Below are 17,034 nucleotides of genomic sequence, written 5' to 3'. Positions count from 1 at the left end.
GTCCAGCTCCACATTTGTCATGTATTTTATTATTTCCCTTCCTCACCTCTCAGTCCTGTGCGCGAGGTCCTTCATTTTTCACATGACTGGTTTTCTTATCATTGTGGGCCCTCTCCGCTGGCCTATGAGTGACTTAAAGGCAATAAAACACAAAACATTCTGTAAAACACGGATGCCTCTCTGATCGCCGAGGCCCTGCAATGCTTCTCCTGGAAATTATGATAATAACTCAGTGGCTGTAGGAGTGGGCAGGTCGCTGGTGGGGGACGGGGGGCAATGGGATGGGGTTCACCAAGGTCCTCTGAGCAGGGACAGGTCAAGGTGGCCTGTTGGGCCTTGCCACGCACCCCCCTCTGTCATAAACTCTTTCCATCATGCGCCTGCGGCCAGGTATACAGTTAAACCTCTTTGTCTTGCAGCCACTGGCGATAAAGCAAGGGCTGATGGGAGAGTGGTTGTGTCGGCCCCCCTGGCAGTGGCGAGGTCAGCCGAGGAGCTTATCATAGCCAGCCGAGGAAAACGCCTGAGTCAACACAACTCCACTGTTTGCCCTCCGAGGGTCACAAACACACTTATGTTAATGTTCTTTTAAACTATTTTTGTTCCTTTTGAGGAAGAGACAAGAGTCAACGATAGCACTGTGTCTGCATGATTTTTGGTGTCTGGATTTGTGGCTAGGGGTGGAGGGGAATGGGTGGATGTAGCCCCACAACACCTCTCAAGTGTGTGAATGAGAAGGAGCGAAGACAGGAAGAGAGCGCGGGCTCCACCACTGAGGTGCTGACAGAGGGGATCGAGGGGCTGAGATTGCACCTGTTCCGGCCCAGCAGCCTCCCAGCAGGGCCTCGCCTGGGTCTCAGCCTTCTCCTGGCATCTGTGATGGGGGCCAGGGCCAGTCCCACCTCCAGCGCTCGCTCCACCTCTTATTTGCTTGTGGAAGAGAGAAGAGAAACACTGGAGGCTCCATCTGCCGAGGGCTCGCCTCTGTCTCTGCGGCCCGCCTGGGGAAGGGGGTTGCTGGGCCTCCACGACTATGCCACGGGGGTCTCACAGTGGTAGACCACAGCGCGGCACATCACACGTCACATGCCAGCTGGCCAGGCTCTCTCCAATGTAAACAGAGACTAATGACCATTCAACACACTAAACACATAGCCCTCGGTAGAGTGGAGGAGGGGGAGGCAATGCAGGGGGAGAGGTTCGGTTGGATAAAGCAAAGCAGCATCCTGAGGTTGCTGAACAGGGTCTGTGCTGTTGGAAAAGCTGTTTGTGGCCGGAGAGAGAGCTCACCATCACAGTGGGAAGTTGGTAGAGCAAGTCTCTGCGTCCACTACATCACAGTCCGCTGGTTTCCTGCATGCGAGCAACATCACAGGCCTCCCAGTGCTCCGCAAGCCCCCAGGCTCAAGCTGGTGCACCTGCTGAGTCTGTAAAGCTCTCATGTTGGATCTCTGTCCTAAGGAACTGTAGCTATGGCACCGGGCCCTGCTGAAAACTATTTCTAATTAATTTTGTGAAGTCCGCTTCAACTCCTAGCCCCCTTTAATTGTCAAAACCTTAGAATTAGTTTATGTGTAATGTGAACATTCAAAACATTTTTTGATAATGAACGTCAGGCATTTGGATGTACTTTTACCTAAACCTAAACATTAACTCTGTGTTTGCGCCATTGAGTTTTGTAACTACAAATTGAAGGACATTTGACATTTACTCGTTCAGGATCTCCTTGTCTGTGTGTCCAAAGCTCAATTTCATCAAGAATTCCGATCCTTTTATCAAATTACAATTATTTTTAGCATCATCCAACCAGATACTTTCATATACGTCCTACCCTGAGGTCCCCAACACATGCGTTTATAGATATAAATAAATACAGGGATATATATATGAAATGCAGGATAGGAGTAATGTGACATTGAGTGTTATTCCCCAGTTAGGAAGGCAGAGGTAGGGAGGTCACTCGGCTACACTGAGCCACTGGCAGCCCGGGCCCCGCTGGTCCACTGGAGTGTCTTAGCTTCATCTACAAACTTGCAATAAATATCTGGCCATCATTTATTTTAATTCACTCCTTTCTTGCTCAGATGGAATGGATTCTTAACCTTGTAGGACAAGGACACCCGCATGCTGCCTGCCTTGTCTTAGCTGGTAAATTATTCTTCATTCTTCAGGGGAAATAAAAAATAAAAAAAAGGAGTCCAGCGTTGCTCAAACTGTCAGCTCCAATGAAAAGCACGTCTCAAAACGTTGTCACTAAACCTCTGGACAAGGAAAAGACGGCGAGTGGGCAGTGAAAGACAAGGGTGAGGGAAGTGGGGGAGAGAGAACGGGGGGAAGGGGGGAGTCAGCAGCCTCCAGAGTGATTTATTTGCCAAATCAGGACACAATGAGTCGATTATGAGTCCTCTAATAAGAGAGAGTGTTTGGGGACCCACTAATTGGGCATGATTGAGTTGCAGTCTGGGAGCCGGGCGAAAAGGGAACCTGGTTCGGCGGCTGTCATGCAATCATCAGCTAATCAGAGCTTTGAAATTAAAACTGCGTGTTTAGGGTAGAGGACGGGATAATGGCAGGGACCTGTCTGAGCTCCGAGGCTGCCTGAGGAGACGTTTATGGTGTGCTTGTCTTTGTCTATGTATTTGTTTGTGTATGTGTGTTTATAAGTACAGTATGTGTGCAGTGGAGAGAACAGTTTATTGTGTGTGTGTGTGTGTGTGTGTGTGTGTGTGTGTGTGTGTGTGTGTGTGTGTGTGTGTGTGTGTGTGTGTGTGTGTGTGTGTGTGTGTGTGTGTGTGTGTGTGTGTGTGTGTGTGTGTGTGTGTGTGTGTGTGTGTGTGTTTGGGGCCCTCTCGTCTCTGACTGTGGTCTGCACTGGTCTTGATGAGGACAGTGAAGGAGCTGTAATCAGCCCAGCCCTTGTACTTATACTTGAAGTGTGTGTGTGTGTGTGTGTGTGTGTGTGTGTGTGTGTGTGTGTGTGTGTGTGTGTGTGTGTGTGTGTGTGTGTGTGTGTGTGTGTGTGTGTGTGTGTGTGTGTGTGTGTGTGTGTGTGTGTGTGTGTGTGTGTGTGTGTGTGTGTGTGTGTGTGTGTGTGTGTGTGTGTGTGTGTGTGTGTGTGTGTGTGTGTGTGTGTGTGTGTGTGTGTGGCTTGGTATCTCCAAGTTACAAACCAATGTGTTAATTTTACATGACTGTTAGACAAGAAATTATAAATAAAACATAATATTCTTTTATAATACAACTGTAGGAATTAGTAAAAATATTCTTTATAGGAACATCTTTATACAAAAAAAAAAGATATTATTTTTTTAGGTAACTCATCAACATCTCAACATTAATTCATTTGGCCTGGTTGATAAAATGATGGAAAACCATTTTGAAAAAATGCATATGCAGGAAAATAAAAGTACATGTTGATAAAAACCTACAGCTCTGAATATCTTAAATAAATGAATAGTTAAAACATATCTCAAACGAAAGGCTTCATTTTATACAAAACAACATTGGTATTAGACTGTGGTTACACCGTTGTGTTCTCGTGTCGTCACTAGGGGGCAGTGTTTATCTGCAATGCATCGCGAGAGCGAACAGACGGGACTAATTGATGTCAGGTGCTTTCACTGAATGTGTGCTTAAAACAGAGATGCAAAGCAGAGTATTACAACATGAAGGCAGTACAATTACAGCATCTGTATCACAGGTAAGAATTATATATAACTTTTAAAGACAATGAATCTAGATGTGTTGCCTAATTGCAGGAATTTTGACATGCTGACCCTTTTTTCACTAGCATAAAAGCTGCCATATTGTGATGCTAAACTGCTACAAAAAATGTTGGTGGAAGACTCCTGCAGTACAATGTTAATGTGGTTGCTCAATCACCAAATCCCACAGAAGGCTACTATACATGTTTTATATGGGCCTTCTTTTCTACCGAAAAATATCACTATAGGTGAGTAAATCATTTTACCATAGTGAGGTTTAAGTTAATGTAGGTTACCGTTGTGGCTTGCAGCTGGATATTTAAGAAAAACAATGTAGGAACAACTTTTAAATAATATTCTTAGTCTTTGTTTTTTTTTATATGGCAGAAAAACAAATTGCATGGCTTGTGGCCTTGTGCAGGACTGGAATTTGAGTAAGTAAGTGTAATATGTCCACTATATTATAATTGAAATATTTAGGTAATTTCAAAAAATTATTGCATATGCTTATTTGGGTTAATATAGATTCATGTATTAAGGCCAAATCAATAATTCAGACTCTCAGTAGCAGTATGGAAGATATTTACATTTTCTATTTACCTCCTAGTTATTACATTTTCACATGTTTGATGTTGTCCATGCTGTTATGTTAAACTGGAGAAATCTGTTAGAGATGACACCTGTGTGATCTGTTTCAATGTTAACGGCATTTTTGGTGGGATAACTTATTCACTATTTAATTTCTCTGTCTGAGCTTCCCTATTTCTTCTCTGTCTTCAAATTACCTCCAAAACAAACCAACACACACAATATTTCTTTCAACCCTCCTAAGGCCTTGTCTAATTGTAAATGTGCCCTACATCTAAAGAGGCCCTCACTATAAAATCTGAAGTGGGTTTAGGCATAAATGGGATTAATTCCCAAAGAATGTCCTTTGCTCTTCCTCCCATAATTTCATTTTCAGGGTCCACAGGATGAATAGCCAAGCAGGCAGTGATGTGGAACTGGAGGACAGGCCTTGCGGGGCCTGTGCTGCTACACCGCAGCCTTCAGGTTATGTTACCTTGATAATGTCACAGCTGCAGGAACCACACCGCCCACCGTACAGGACACAGGAAATCCAATTATCTGCCTCCTAATGTGTGGGAATTTTACGCTCTCATTTCTTAGAATTTGGCTCCAGCTTTGCTCGAGGGCAAACCTACCTGAGAAAGATTCTTGGGATTGTTATTTATTTATAAATTTACCAGGAAAATCTAGCCGTTGTGAAATCAATATATATATATATATATTTTTAAAGTTACAATGTAGTAAAACCCAAATAAAATAGTTTCAAACTCCACTTTAAAAACCATTTATTAAAGATTTAGAATTGACAAGTGATATAATTGATTTAACTTATTTGACCTCATTATTGTGCTTTAATTAAAATATGATGTCAATTTCCTACATACCATAACATGGCTGCACAACACATAGACAATCACACAGAAAGACACACGAGCAACACACATTAGTCCTGGAGTCAACCAGGTCTTTGTGATGGCTGTATAAGGGAGCATGTCCCCCACCTGCCTGGACCCCAACTGTTTTTGATTTAATTAAAGGGAAGATGGTGCATCAATTTCAAGCGCAAGGCGGGTAGATGACAGTACACAAATTGAAAGTAAGCATCTCAGTGGAGCAGGGAGGGGGCCGGCCCATCATTAACATAGAAGACAATTCTGTGTGCAATGTAACAAGATTAGAAACATTATCATCATTCCTGCGCTAGACATAAAGCTTTGCCATGGAAAGCAGTAAAAAACGTCTGAGTAAAGGCTATCTACGTAATGATATTGAGCTGAATCACATACCGAGTGTTTTTATACTCTGTAATATGTAGCTTTTCCCTAAGGGAGGTTTCATATTTTCTGATACTTTACCACACACAGCAGTGATTATGTATCGCGGAAGTGATTATATATCCATCCCCCCTCCCCTCTCAGCTCAATCTCCGGCACAGATCCAGTGTTTCAGGCTTTCCTTTCAGTCCGTTTCGAAGCAATGTGTATAGGCCCTGAGCTTGAGGAGGAGCCCTATTAATGAACGGTAAAGACAGATGAGTCTCCCTCGTGCCAAGCAGGTTGCCTCAATTGGATTACTGAGGCTGAGATTGGGATGGATAGCTGTCTATGTGCCAAGTGGCCATTAGCCCGTCCAATATGCCAATATGACTGTACACAAAAACATGCTCAGGATTCCCCTCAGTGATCTCAACACTCAGACCAGTCAGCAGCTGAGGATTTTCTAAAGCATTAAGACTGTACGGGCATACTAATGAGCAATAAACATTTATCAACTGTGGTAATATGGTGGTTAAATAATTGATTTAAGAGCTGATCTTTAATTCCGAGTGGCACCTGAGCCAGTTTCCCGTACTGCTTTCATTGTTCAGGAAAAACAAATATCAGCTTCCTGTACAAGTGATCCGTCAATGGCTGTCACACTGTACTTTATGAATGGAAAGCTGCCCATTCCTGGCATGCATCAGAGCGGGTTGTTGAGGCTAATGTCATGTTCTCGGAGAGGCGATGATGGGCACCGTAGATGTCAGTGGACACCAGGGGCCCCTTCTCCAACCAACTATACAAATGGGCATGAGTGTGAAGAGCTGGGGAAATGTTATCAATCACCCTTCGTCCCGGTGGAGGAGCTGCTGGCGTTTGTGTAGAGAGTCCCACTCATACTGATCCATATAAAAGGCTGTGTGATGTATTAGAGCAGATGAGCAGGGGCTGGCTCTGACACATGACTGACAGCTCATTTGACAGCCCCAGGAAAGTGTGCAGGGAAGTTTCAATCTCATCTAATGCTGCTGAAGGAATGAAATTGTGGTGTGAGATTATGTTTTCATGTTATATCCCCTCTAGGACAACACAGGCTGAATGGGATGAATATGATGTGGAAGATCCGTGGTCGAGAAGGTACCTAGGCAGCCAGTGGAGACCTCCTGACCCCCTCAATCCACTTCAGTCCAGTGAATCAGGTTTCCGAGGTAAAAAACAAGGAACTGAACCCGGCTCACGGGCATATATGTGGGTAAACAAAAACATTTTTGTGTCATGCATTATCAATCAGCTGTCTCGTGGGGATTTCCAAACAGGTAATCTGTGTCATTCAATCGCTTCACCACAAGACCTGGGTCCTCCTGAAACAGGATAGCCACAAAACAGACATTAATATTAAGTGCAAGAGATCAGCTTCTGTTTGCCCTGCTGTCCCTTCTCCTCGTTTTATAAGTGCAGAATATCTGGGTAGGCCGTCTGCATCTTGAAATCAATAACCCGTATACTGCAGTATTAGTTTACACTCTTTGTCAGGAGACTTTAATGCTCACATACCTTTTCCTATGGTAAATTAATAGACACCACATTAAACGAACCCCTTGTAAAAATATTTCCACATGCCCCCCTCAAAGGTCACAGAGGTCACAGAGCATTTCTTAATTACACAAGAAATGTAAAATTATTTTACCAGAAACTATAAAAGCCCAGGAGACTCAAACCTCCCAATGCCTGCTCCCACAATGATCAATCATTGAGGGCTAATTAGCCATTTTACAGCTATTAAAAAAAGACACTCAGCCCTTTTCATTATGCCCCATCTATTTTCCCACCATTACGGCCTTTTCTCTTTTTTTCCCAACTTTTAAAAGTTATTAGAAAACTTCTGCTGTACTGGGGAACAAAGCATGGACTTTCCACGGGCCAGGCTTTCTTCCCTTCTGTCGAGTGCCTTTTACTCTCAGAATGAGGTCAGCAGTTGGCCCGCCAGCATAGAGTGTCAGCTGCTGTTTTTCCATTGAAACAGACTACACTAGGGTGTTTAGCTCTCTGACAGCCTGACGTTGGCCTGTTAGCAGCCCAGTGACCACAGAACCTGATCCCACACGGTCAAGCTGTGTGTGTGTGTCTGGCTAGTCTAAACTCACCATCCCTAAACATGTCACACAAACATCTCCTCCCCCCTGCTTCTTGCAGCACGCGTCTCCCCTCCTTTAACCTCGCTCTTCTCAGTCTGTTTCTGCACTTTTCTGCCTGACAGCGTCCGCATTTCCCCACCAATGCTGTCGAAGCTCTGCGAATGTTCGTATTGTCTAAGTGATCATTAAAATTTATGGAGAGCTGACTTCATCCGGCCTGCTAGGCCACACTGGCATAAGTCATAATTATGGGATGACACTGTAAGAAGCAGTATCCACGCTGGCCCTTTCTTCCGAGCAAGTTAAATGATATAATTAGGCCAGTAAGAGGTGAATGCTCCAGAGTGGATAAGTTATTAAATGTTTGGATGAACCTGAGCTCCATTTCCCTAACTACCGCTGTCTTCCTCCCGCTCCCCCCGCCCGCTCTCTCCATTAGCCCATTAGCAGTTATATGATACTATATGCTGATGGGGCGGCGGACAGAGAAAGCGTGTAAATTAAGCTTGACCACTGGTCCTGCTATGGACTGCTCTTACAGTATAAGGAGCCACTGAAGGACACTGCAAGACTAGGACAACCGCATCACTAAGGGACCCCCACAGACCTGATGGTACAGTAATGTGAGCTGAGTTGGTAAACTTAAAAAATGTACGTCCGACCTTCATAATGATCCGAGACCGCACGTTATGTTGATCGCAATCTTTAAGAACACATGTAAGTCCCACAGCTCACCGTTTCCGCCCGTAGAGCCATGGAAAGTGATTGTACTGTACAACAAATGCAGGTCGGATGGGCAAAGATGTCAAATTTAACCCATCAAATTGCTCAATTTGTCCCCAGTTATGCTGTAATGGAAGGCAGCGCGCTGAGGTTGACAGCGTGCCTACTGCTGGGCCTGTGTGTGTGTGTGTGTGTGTGTGTGTGTGTGTGTGTGTGTGTGTGTGTGTGTGTGTGTGTGTGTGTGTGTGTGTGTGTGTGTGTGTGTGTGTGTGTGTGTGTGTGTGTGTGTGTGTGTGTGTGTGTGTGTGTGTGTGTGTGTGTGTGTGTGTGTGTGTGTGTGTGTGTGTGTGTGTGTGTGTGTGTGTGTGTGTGTGTGTGTGTGTGTGTGTGTGTGTGTGTGTGTGTGTGTGTGTGTGTGTGTGTGTGTGTGTGTACACGAGAGTCTCACCAAGCACGACTGTTTGTTATTCACACTGACGAGTTCCACTGTTCACTGTCACCTTTCATTGCGAGGGGAAATAAGCCTGTGGAGAGAGCTGCAGACAGGGGAGGCTGGAGGACAGAGGAGAGCCCCCACCCCACCCTTACAACCAGAGCCCGAGGACTCTTCCAAGGAGAGACACATATTAGCGCCGCATGCGTTCAAATACATGACAGACAGAAGCAGGTATTCAGATGCAGCACGCTCAACAGTCTGTATTTCTAACACATTCTTCCAGACAGTAGCAGAGGTTTAGCTGTGTGTGTGGCCGAGTTCGGGGAGGGGTGGGTGTGATGGTGTTTGATTTGTTGTGAAGACTCGAGCAGCAGGACTCAGCAGAGTCCAGGTTGGCCCAGCAGGCCCGCCGAGAGTGACACTTCCTCTCTCTGTCTCGTCCTGCGGAGAGCCCTGACAGCGGGGAACGGGTGCTGAGCCGCGTCCCCGTTCATCATCACCACAACCAACCACCCACAGCGGGCAGGAGAGGAGGGTGGGGGGCTCAGTTATCTGTGTCACCCCACTGCCCCCCTCCATCCACCTCCTCCTCCTCCTGCTCTGTCTTTGGCCCTTCTCCAGAGAGACCAAAAAGCCGCTCTCTCTCGGCTCCCTGATTGTTTTTGTTCCTGCGAGCAGACAAATAGAGTTTGGCCTCTTACAAAAGAAAATGCCGGAGCTCATCTGATCTTACTGCCCTAAGGAGTGGCCTGGCCTGAAGGGCTAGTGATTGGAAAATTACAGTGCTGCTCAGACCATATTGTCAGGGAGTCTCAGGCAGACTCTTTTTCTCTTTTTGTGGAGGGACATCAGCTGAATGGTCAATCGTGCTCTTTAAATACATCCATCAGTGCTGGGAAGGGATTGGCTTTTGACAGAGCTAATTTGCATCTGGATCACCTGTTTGGTCATCCTAATTTAGGTCACTTTGTTTACAATGTTAATGGATAAAGATAAAATATGCTGGTAGGTAAAATGTTTGCAGGGCAGATAAACCTCACTTTTCAAATCTGAAATGATGAATCTCAATTAAAAAGTAAGACTTGTATTAATCAAATACATTCTCAATATTCTGGTCAGCAAAATGTGGTGTGAGAAAGCAGTCAGAGATTTGGTCTTTGGGGGAAAAATACCTGTTGCGACTCCAGGCTGATGTTCAAGACGCCTATTCCTGCTACACAAGTGGCTCTCTCAGAAGTGATTACAATTGGTGGGCAAAGGAGGAGTAAAACAAGGGTCTTGTCAGCGCCGACCCTCCAGATTTGAGGTCTGATTGCGTGTATTTTTGTGTGTGTGTCAGTGGGGGAGAGGGAGACGGCGTATAGAGTCTACTGTCTACTGCCTCATCGAAGCCATCATCTCCTGACGAGCAGAGGCTGAAGCCATCCTCATCCTTTTATTTTTTCCTCCACCCCCCTCTCTTTTATTTGTCCTCCCCTGTTCCCCTTTTCTTCTTCTCCTCACCCTCTTCCCTATCTCTGCTTCTCTTCCACCCCTTGGCCCTGGCCCTCTGCCTGCTCTTTCGCTCACCCCCCATGTTCGCAAATCACTTCTTCCCGTGTCAGCAGGTAAATTGTTTTGTCCTCCCATTCCCTGCTTTCATTACCTTGTGTAAATTAAGCGATATGTCGTCCACCGGTGCGCGCCAGAGCACTCACTGCGCCAACGCCAAAATCATGAGATTTGGCATAATAAATGAAGACAAACTGGCAGTAGCAGTGCTCCTCTCCGCGCGGGCTCGCCTTCATTATTCGCTTAACTTGCCGGAGAAAATGACTTAACCCTGACCTGTGTATTTCGTCCCATATTCACTCCAGATAAAAGCCTTTTTACAGCGCACAACAATTTATATTCCAGCAAAGAGGCTGCTTTTCTCTGTCAGTTTTCCAATCTCAGCTCCTGAACACACGTCATTAAACTTGTCTTGCCTTCCTGTATTTGTCCATCAGTCCTTCTTTTTACATAAAATCTGGCAGCATTATTCTGGGATTTGATGGCACCCACTCATTTTTTCCCCTTGGAATATTTGATTGGAAGAAATATAGCCGGGCTGGGGCTATCTCCTCTCTTCTGTGGAATCATGCACTTGATGAAATAGTGTTCCCCCTGCAAGAATAATAAAAACAGACTAGGCATTACAGGGGGCTCTCAATCTGCCAGCTGGGCTGAGCTGAGCGAAAAACCCACCCTGCTCCTGACAGATTTTTATAGTTATCCCAGCAGATAAATGGAAACGGGTGACCAGGCTGGGAAAGGCCACTCTGGAGCCAAGCGTCGGCTGCAGAGCTGGACAATAGCATGAGATGGTGTGTGCGACCTCCTTTCCTGTTGTTCTCAGAGAAATTGAGGCATATACTAAAACACAGATCAAACTAAAAATTCACCCAATATAGTTTAGGAAGTGTTAAACCCTTTGTCTCTTTCATATCATGGTGGTGAACGAGAGAGTAGAGAGTAGAGTCAACCTCTTGTGTCCCACTGTGGTCTAGCTCCATTTAGGACGAGCCGTGCTAGATGAAAAGGGTGAGTGCAACTGTCCTCAGGCTGATAGGTGTTCACTTTCCAATTTAGAAGTGTCAGCATTACTATAATATCATGCTCACTTCAATGTAAAAGGTCAATGACACTTTGCATAAGCTCTTTCCTTCACTGTCACTGGAGCAGAACCTGTACTTAGTTACAGTCGTTAGTTAGTTTGGGTTCTTTGGTGTAGCAAGAGATGGAAGCTGGTCTGGCTTTTCTTAAAGCTGTTACACATGGCTTGAAACTAGTTATAGGTTATTTATATATCACTAGGGCTACCTATAAAGATTCTGTTTATAATCAATGATTCTTTCAATTTTCTTGATTAGTTGATAGTTTTATTTTTTGAAAACGTACAAATTCTTAGTGCCTAAGGAGATGTTCTGAGAATGTTGTCCAACAGTTTGCCGAGATACGCCGTAGATCCTCACACTGGAGAAGCTAAAACCGGTCAATTGACATTTTTGCTGGGAAAATTTATTAAATAATAAGGAACTTAAAACACTTATATGATACACTAAATAGGAAACAAAGGAAAGATAGGTCCAGATGTACAAACATAAAATATTCGGAATTCTAATCACATTGTTTTTATATTATGAAAAAATTCAAAGTGAATAGTATATCTTCTCCTTCATCAAAAATATACATTTTTCATCTTCAACATCATCATTTTGTGTTTCATGTTCGAATATAAATTCCCCTCAAAACAGACAATTAGGAACTATTTTCGATTTAAACATCCCAGGTGTACATCACAGTACAAAGACATGTTTTCAAATGCAATCCTTTGTGGAAGTTCAAGAATGACCATAGTATTAGTTTAGTAAACTAATACTCAAAAACATGAATGCCTTTTCTACATCTAATTTACAACCAAGGTCCTTTAATACATGTTATGCAGAACAAAGTAATACATAAAAGGCTAAGTATTACAAAATAATATTGGTTAAGAAAAAGCAGTTAAACGTTGGAACAACAGGGCTTGTATATAAAGAGGTTGAGGTTATAGCCTAAAGCTATTGGTAATTTAGCTGTCATAAAACCAGTATGTCTGGTACAGTCTTCATTTTTGCTTTATTTATTGCACAAACTGATGGAGATATATATTTTTTCTTCCATACTAACTGGTCATTACCAAATGTAAATGGTTAAAACACTAAGCCTGACACTCATGAATCCAAATGTAGGAAGCATTTCTATTAAATAAATAAGGAGATTGTAAAGTGCTGGGTTTAAATGGAGGTTGAAAAGTTCCACTGTGGATTGTACCTTAAGATTGTGCCTTCTGGGAAGATAATCAGCCATAAATGGTGCTCGTTTCCACCTAACAGGCTCTGATTAATCAGCCAAACTGGGCAGGCTAATCAATCTACCTCTAGTGCTTTCCACGCCGAGCCTGGAGAGCTTTGTGTAGTCGGCATTCTCCTCCTCCTCCTCCTCCTGCTCTGTTCAGCAGTAGGCAGCATCAGGAGAACAATACATTTAGGGACTAACACAAAATAGACTATAATCATTTTTTAAGAGTTGTGGTGAGACGTTTAAGGATGCCATCTCTACGCCTTAAATACTACTTGGTACTTACTCGCTGGGTAAATTAGTGCTTATTGATGTTTCTGCATAATTGATGCTCAGATTTGACCATTTGTAGCAATAACAGACATCCAAAAGCATTAAAAATAGTATTTTTGTCAGTATTTTCACTCGTCATCAAACCCCAACATTGAATTTGTTCTTCATGTCTTGGCAAGTGGGCTTTCTGAGTGTGGGCCCTGGTGCCCTCAATGCTCTCATAAACCAGGAGCAGTCGTCTATCAGCCATCCAGGCCTGCACTCCATTAAACAGGTTTCTTATTAGACTTGCACTAATGCGACTCTTTGCACATGATTTTTGCCTGTACTCCAGGAGTAAGATTAGGATTTCAGGATTCAGTTTCAACAACCCCCTGGGAGGTGTTTTTCACTGAACTGTTTGCTGTTTACACAGAAAGGCCGTGCAGATATCAAAAGAGCAGACAAAGTATCAACTAAACAGGGCTCAGCTTCAACCTGCCACCTGCTAAATTGACACGTCAAACACACCTTTGTGGATCACGCTGACACGGCCACCCACGGCAGTGATGCATCTAAAACAATAATCATGAGGGTCTCCAGGTACGCAGAACAACAATCAAACCCCTAGTTTCTGTTACATTTGCTTGAAATCGACAACGAAATGCTCCTGAGGTTTATTGGCCAGTTTTCCCAGATAATGTTAACAGCTTATTCTAACTGGGGAAAAATGTAGCTTTTGAATCCTAATGAGACCTCAGGGTTTGCTTTTTTGACAGTCAGCAGGTAGTACGGTTTAAATGCTTATGATGAAACTATGGGATACACTAACAATGGTTAGAAATTGGTGATTGATCAGAAAGGTTGCCAATATTTAGTTGTGGAAAGTAACAGGCAGGCTTTGTACTTACATTAGATGAGATGTTGTGCTATTAATAGTAGTCTGACTACTAAAAGATGAGACTAAAATGCTACTTATATGACACTGCATCAACTAAAAACAATCCCATTATTAGATATATTCTATTAAGATACTCTGTTATGAATATCTAGCTTTTTTTACCAAATTGATTGCTAAATCATCCCTGAAAAAGATCATTTAAAATGCAAAGTGCCAGTAGTTTGAAATTGGCAGCATTGCTTAGTGCAGGAGCTCAAAGGACAGGGGAAAGAATGATTCAAACACAGAAAAAAAAAGCTTGAGAATCCAACTCATTTTTTACTCTATGAAAGTTTTACAAGGTCGTTTGGAGAGTCGTGTTAACATAATACCTGAATACAGATTTGTTTCCTTGTTCTACAAGTCACGGAGCCTTGAGTCTTTAAGCGATCATTATTACCATACAAATAGACAGATCTATTTAACAACCCGCTTTTTATCGCATAACACTTATTCTTTAGTGTTGCTCCCTGAAAGGCACTGAAATGCGTCTTCCGCTCTTTCCTTTTTTTTCGCAGGGAAATCGTCTCTGGGTTGATAAAGGCTCAGAGCAATAGAAGAAGCAAGGCTGACATCTTCTTAAGAGATGATAGGAGAGCCAAATCAAATAGGATGGAGCAGTCACTCTTTTCACAGATAGGTAGCTCATTTCTGGTGGCTGAGAGTTTGCATCCCTAGTGGCGCTCTGCCTGGGAAAGATAGCTCACTCGGACTCCATTCATTATTTCTTTCCCTGCCTCCTCTTTTCACGTCTTAGCTACTTCTTTTTTTTTGCTTTAATGAGTTGCCTATTTTTCTAAAGTGTTGATGGGGATCTTGGAATTTAGATTTGGAGACAAAATGTTTAATCACAAGCGTTTTTCATTTGTGGAGAAGAGGCAAAAATCAATTATTTCTATTACACAATGCTGATTGGAAATGAATGGAAGTAGTAGCATTTTGAAACAAAGGCTCCATGGTGGCAAAGATAAGTGTCTGTCTTGCCCCCTTGAGGTACGATATGTGGTTTGGCTTAATAAGCAGTTTGCAAACACTTGCCATTAAATCCATGCAAAGGGTTTCCCATGCCAATACAAACACAGGCAAATAATTCATGATAAGAGTTCTCATTAGTCTTCAATTGTAGAAAAGCAGTAAATAATGTAATACCATCGTGAAGTGCCAATGTCAGGTTTCAAATCTTGCTAACTTAATATATTTTTTGTAATCTGTGATGGTAAATCCAGATGTCCTTTCATCAAATATCATTCCGACTTGAATATTATTTACTTTTTGGACCATGTGATAAGTTGTTTAGTTTTTCTATGCATTATAACTCCCCAGTAAGTTGCAGGAACTCTTTCCATATACTATTTACTGCAAGATCAATCAAGCACATGTTCCATACGATATTCAGCCTGGTACTTCCTGAAGAGCACTTTGCTATCATATCCCTCACATTCTTTGCAAATCCCTTTGAAAATTATTTATAAAAATTAACTTCTCTTGCAGAGGGCTCATTGAAAAGAAGAATTACATGAAAGATAAAACACTTTATCGCCAGTGAAAGACTAGACAATGTACATTGAGAAATTGGGAAGATGGCAGAAACAATGAATATTAAGTGCCTAAGAATCTAAAGCTGCTGACTAAATTGAAACTGTATATCCTGAGGGGGCAAGGTTTCCAAATTGCTAATTACTGCCTCTGAAAGGGGGCTGTTTCTGATATGTTTGCTTGTGAAAGGCTGCCGCTTAATGAAGCAGTGGCTCAAGTTTTATTTTAATATTCCCTCTCTCCAGCTTTCAGGGCTCTCTCTGGACTTTCCTCCCAGGCCAGAACAATGGCGGGCCCAGGAGCCCAGCTTCCCCACAGGCCCCGGTGAGAGGAGGCCGGGGGCTGGGTACTGAGGGAGCCGCTCAGCATGCTGAAATATGGAGGCGACAGATAAGGTGGCAGCGGCACAGAGAGGCCCTCTCCCATGGGCCCAAGGGGAAATTTGCAGTTATTAAGAGGAAGATGAGAGAGATTAAATGGCTTTTGTACTCATTTTCACAGACTTTTATTTTTTTATTATTTGGGCTGCCTTCATATGGGAGATGAAAGAAGTGGTAAATGACTTTTTTTATTTTATTTCTGCTTCATTCAGGAAGACAGGCATTTAGAAACAATTCTTCATTACTGAGAGCTGTCACACATCATAAAACGCGTATTAGTGCACTATTGTTTTAAAAGTTGCAGAAGTAATACAATGACTGTAATCTACAACTAATCACAAATGTAACATGGTTTCGGATTTTGTTTGAAGAAATTAACAAAATGTTTAATGTAGATGAATTTAAATGTTCACTCTGATTTCCATTGAAACTCATAGGCAGTTTGACTCAACTGAATTGTAATTTTTAAGGTGAATGGTTAACGGACTGCATTTAATTAATGTTCTTTTACAAGCTCCTTTACAGCTGAGCTACTGTGTAGACTATCCTTTTAGAGAAATTGGCGTTCAGTGTCTTGCTCAAAAGCACTTTGACATGTGAACAGGGAGAGATGGGGATACACCAACCCTGGGACTAATGTGCAACTCTTTCTCCCTTACTTTGTGTTTGTTTGTGTGGGATTTATAATGTGGTGCACTGCATTGTCTGTGCTTCACCTGGCAATATAATGCGAACCAACAATGTACCATGAAATCAGGTTTTGAAAATCACTGTAGAGGTTACTGAACACCCCTATGACACAGTGACAAAAACAACAGTAACAGCAACAACAACAACAACAACAACTGGATATGATACATTTGACATGGTAGGATTATATCAAGTAAAACAAATGAGACTGGACTTTAAAACACAACTATGTTCTAGTTGGAGCATGGTAATTTCATTTTCCCTGAAGGCAGTTTCTATTTGTAAAATACTTATACATCGAATAGTTACTTTTGTCCAACTTTAAACATTTGTGTTGAATTTGGTTGATTTTTAGAAGAATTATCTTTCAAAGAATTTATTTTATAACAGACTTGTTGAAAACATAATTGAAAAAAGTTATGAGGGAACAAAAACTATTTAATTGAGACTTTCTTTGAGTATAAGGGTGTCTTTTTTTCTTCACTTAAGACTCAAGAGCCAACTATAGGGAATCAAATACACTACAATACAGGATCACTTAGGTAACA

The 17,034-nt window shown here is 42.7% G+C and overlaps 1 long non-coding RNA gene across 1 annotated transcript; it reads left to right on the top strand.

The window, feature by feature from the left end:
* The first annotated feature begins 3,599 nt into the window (after nucleotides 1–3,599).
* On the top strand, nucleotides 3,600–15,909 carry LOC134880974 (uncharacterized). Its single transcript, XR_010167983.1, has 3 exons — nucleotides 3,600–3,700; nucleotides 6,617–6,741; nucleotides 15,662–15,909. It is a non-coding gene; the product is annotated as an uncharacterized LOC134880974 (long non-coding RNA).
* The last annotated feature ends 1,125 nt before the right edge of the window (nucleotides 15,910–17,034 follow it).

This window comes from Eleginops maclovinus, chromosome 19 (genome assembly GCF_036324505.1).
Source record: "Eleginops maclovinus isolate JMC-PN-2008 ecotype Puerto Natales chromosome 19, JC_Emac_rtc_rv5, whole genome shotgun sequence".
NCBI classification, from domain to species: domain Eukaryota; kingdom Metazoa; phylum Chordata; class Actinopteri; order Perciformes; family Eleginopidae; genus Eleginops; species Eleginops maclovinus.
The sequence above is the reverse complement of the archived record's forward strand: the minus strand, read 5'-3'. Positions and strand labels throughout refer to the sequence as shown.